This window comes from Rhipicephalus sanguineus, chromosome 10, assembly GCF_013339695.2.
Source record: "Rhipicephalus sanguineus isolate Rsan-2018 chromosome 10, BIME_Rsan_1.4, whole genome shotgun sequence".
Classification (NCBI taxonomy): Eukaryota; Metazoa; Arthropoda; class Arachnida; order Ixodida; family Ixodidae; genus Rhipicephalus; species Rhipicephalus sanguineus.
Genome location: NC_051185.1, coordinates 99,377,097 through 99,381,470, shown reverse-complemented (window position 1 = coordinate 99,381,470; position 4,374 = coordinate 99,377,097).

Sequence of the window (4,374 nt, the reverse complement as noted above, 5' to 3'; positions counted from 1 at the left end):
TTGCTTCGCAAGCAGAGATGAAACGCCCCACCTGTCTTTCCACAGGCGAAGTACACTCCATGCCAGAAGAGGGGGATGGGAGGGGGGGCTGCATCGCTTGAGCAGCAAGCGTGAACTACGACCAAGAGAGCGTGGTCATGAGCGCTGGCGCGCGCGCTATTTCGGCAGACATTGCCAAACGGATCGTATATGCCTTTTTACGCGCTGTACTCACCGCTTCGAATTGAGACAACAAACGGGACGTGAACCTCTTCTCTCCCTGGAGTGGCCCTATTTCCAAGCCGAGGTCAAATGGGCGAGGTATTATCCGGCCGACAAATTAAAAGTGCCCGAAGAGATCACTTAAAAACATAGACACACGCACACACGAAGCGCAGAAGTATGACATGTTGGCAAGGCTAACTTATTCATAGTTTGGGCAGGAAAGTTTAAACTCCGCGAAGAAAACAAGACGAAATGACATAGAATCGTGCAAACACCCGAAGAGCAGCGTTGTTGGATAGTTGGCTCATACATTCAGTAGACAATTTTACACGGTGCGAAAAAGACAACATAGTATAGAAAGGAGCGTAAAAGAAGTATAGTATAGAAGGGAGTGTAAAAAAGAAGAGAGGGTGAGGAGAAGGGGAACGAGGAGGGAGAGTATTGCATAGTAGAGCGGAGGCGAGTTGGAGGTTGGATACATGCAGGTGGTTAAATGAAGAGAAGGTTCCTTTAGTGCTAAACATGCCCATGCTCGCCTAGCATTGTGTCAATTTGCATTGTATCGCTAAGACTTCGCACCACCTACTCTGTACAATGGCCTTTACGATGTTTAGTTCGTTAAAGCCTCGCATTAATTGCAGAGTTACGTGACATCGGATACAAAATAGTTAGCTGGTAGCCTTCCTTCGTATAACATTACAACTTGTTGCTATCGCATTCATTGCTTCGCATCTGCGGCGAAACTGTAATTTTTTATGCGGAGCAGCTTAGGGACCGCCCTGTCTTTGTCTCATGTTTGGCGTTGGGTTCCAGCAGCTCCCGCGTTTGATACACATAAACCGAGGACGCTGCACGTTTGGAACGTCAGCGTCGCCGAAGAGCGAATTTGTCTCGCCGAGCTAGCGAAGCGACACCGAAACGCCAGTGTCGAGAGTTAGACGCCGACATCACTCTGAGCCTTCTTTCGAACCCCTTATATCCCACGCCATAGCTGGGTTCTGAAACTGAAAAATTTTGGGGGAATTGGGATAGACATCCGCCAACCCTCTTCCGACCTCCGGCTACGCCAGTGCCTGGACACCACTACCCCGTCATTTCTTTAGTTTGATATATCAGTCCCGAAAATCGGCTAAGCGAGTAATTCCAGAACAAACTGGATGGTCTCAGCTATCGCGGTCAACGCGAATAGCGCAACGGTGACTATCTCACGTTTTGGTGCTCTCATTGTTCCATTGGCTCTGTCTATACCTAAACGAGGCATGGCGCGGTGATAACATGTACCACTGTCATGAATGATAGATCATGACATGCATGTCATTTCCTACGTCATCACACACATGATAAGCAAAGCATGTTGCCATGTTGACCATTTCTTTACAATGCTACCTACTTCACACCCTCAACATATGCCCAGCTGAAGCCTTGTGTCCCTTCCTGCCATCCGTGAGTTTTGCATATGTTGACTAGGAGAGATTTCGCACTGCAGAGGTGAATGAATAAAGTATTGCATCTTTCACTATGCGAGAACTCTATGCAGCTGTCGGTATATTTTCAGTCCTTAGCAGCTAAACGGTTCCGAGCATGGTGATAGCCTCCAAACTCACCGGAGTAGAGACCACCGCGGGTTCAGGCTTAGCGAGCCACAGGGCCGCGTGTGCCGTTGCCTGCTTATGTACGCGCACCGCTCCGCGGACGTTCAGCTAACGAGGGCGCCGAACGCCGCGCGACAGAAACACAATGTTCAATCAAATACAACACACAAACATTTTTTTTGCTTTTCGGCGGCACCCCAACGAAGCACAACGTCCGCTCCCGGGATGCGGGGAGCAGAGGGCCCCCGCAGGCTGACGGAATACACAAAGGGGTTCCGCGAAGCACGTCGCAGCTCGCAATGGCGAGATTTGACACGCCGCTCGGGAAACGGTCCTGAGCGGCTATGCTGCGCACTCGCGCGATGACCACTGGGCCTGGTCGCGAGAGTTAGGGCAAATCTCCGCATACGTGGGCCTCCGGCAAGTGCGGCTCAGCGTGGTACGACCACGCACGAACACTTGGCACCGCCTTTGGCTTAGTGTACGGAACAGAAGCTAGCGCAACGGTAGACACGCCCGCCAAGGATCCCAAGGCACCCAGGCAGGCTACAGTCCGGCGATTCCCAAAGGGCACGTCGGAGCACAAGGAAAACGTGACCTCACCGTTCGCTGACTCAGGAGAGAGAGCAGAAAGCGCCATCCCAGCGTGCACCGAATCTCGCGAATTCCGAGATCGCGTACAGAGCCACCACGAGAACCCGGCGGCGCATGGCGCAAGATGGTGCCACATTGCCGCCGCGGGAGGGAACGGGGAGAAAATGGGTTAGCAGACGGCAAATCCCCGCGCAAACGCTACGGGCATGCCTCGAATCCCCACATCCTCCTCTCCTTAATTCACCCTATACCGGTCTGCAAAGGCAGCCGGTCGTCGCTCATGCAAAGACGATATGAACTGAGCAACAACTAACCTCAGCCCAGCCCTGCAAATGCTGCTAAAAAAACAATACACTTGAAAATGAGTAAAGGAAAAGATTGCGGCGCTGCAGAAGAACCGTGGCACCTCATGCCCCTGCTGATGCGTCCAGGTGGCCACGCTGCACCCTCGTGGCTTAGATGGTGGTGGCGCTGAAACCGCGGGCCCGGGTCGTCGTGGTGCCATCCACCTTGTTCGCTGCCGGCGCGATGGTGGCTGTTGAGCCGCGGCGGATTTCCTGAGCCCATGCTGTCAGTCTGTAGGTCCTTCCTTGATCGAGGTCAGGCGAGAAGTGGCCCATCGGCACTGCAGTCTCTCTCCTTCGCGCCCCTCCCTCCCGCACACCACCTTTGTCCGCCCGGTGTAGTCATTCGCTGGCTTCTCCTCACAACAAACACCGCACCGGTGGCCGACCCAAAACGTTCTCCACCCCTTCCCCCTACTCGCACAGCACTTGCGACCCCCTCTCCACAGCGACCCCCTCTCCCCTCTCCACTCAACCAAAAAAAAAGCTAGCAGCAAACTGGGCGGGGCCCACTTCTTTGCGAGCACAGGCCGTAAAGAAGTTAGGCAACTGATGATGATGATTATGATATGTGGTGTTTAATGGCGCAAGGGCTAATTGATGGCCAAAGGGCGCCAGTTCATGAGACAAAGGATGTGAACAATGGTTGCGGTAAGTAGCTGTATAGGGCCTTAAAGGTCCTCGCGCTAAAGGCGGGTAAAACATATATATATATATATATATATATATATATATATATATATATATATATATATATATATATATATATATATATATATATATATATATTAAAGTCATGAGAGTGACGTGAAATATGTGTAGTGGAATGAAGGACAAGTGGTCGCAAGAATAAAACTATGAAGATATGACATCAGCATCATTGCCTCGTCAATGCCCTTGAGTCCAAGGGCCGCGAGGCAAGTGCTATCTTTAACGTATTCACCGCAGCAGCGACCTCTGTTTAGAGGCCGTGCTACGGATCACCTTGATATATGACATGAAAACTCTGTACATCGTTTAAAAAAGCAGACACTGACTGATATGTAAAAAGCGGGTCCCTAACGATGAACATTGAAGGATGAAGTGGAAATTGCTGTCGGTAGGATAATGAAAAGTGCTTTTTTCTGATAGCGTCGAATTCCTTGCACTGGATAAGGATGTGAAGGGCAGTGAGTGGCTGGCCACATCTATCACACAAAGGTGGCTCGCCACCGGACAGAAGGTGTGTGTGTGTACTGTATGTGTGACCAACCCTAAGTCTGCAGAGTGTAACTTCTGTGTGGCGTGATTGCGATACTGGCGGCCAATTACCCAGATGCGGTTTGACAACGTGTAGCTTATTTCGTGTATGCATATCCCATGTGGTCTGCCAAAAGGCTCTGAGCTTTCTTTTCAGGAAGTGTTTTAGGTCTAATGGGGGAATAACTAAGGATGTATTGTGACTGTTTTCGTGGGCGGATGCTGCTAGCTGGTCCGCCAACACGTTGCCTTGAATCTCGCGGTGCCCTGGCACCCAGCACTCTACGACATGTTGTTCGAGTGCGTAGATCGTGCTTAAAAGAGAATAGAGCGAGACAAAGACGGGGTTTTTGTGTCTTTTCAGAGTTTTTAAAGCTTTTACCACGCTTAGAGAGTCTGTG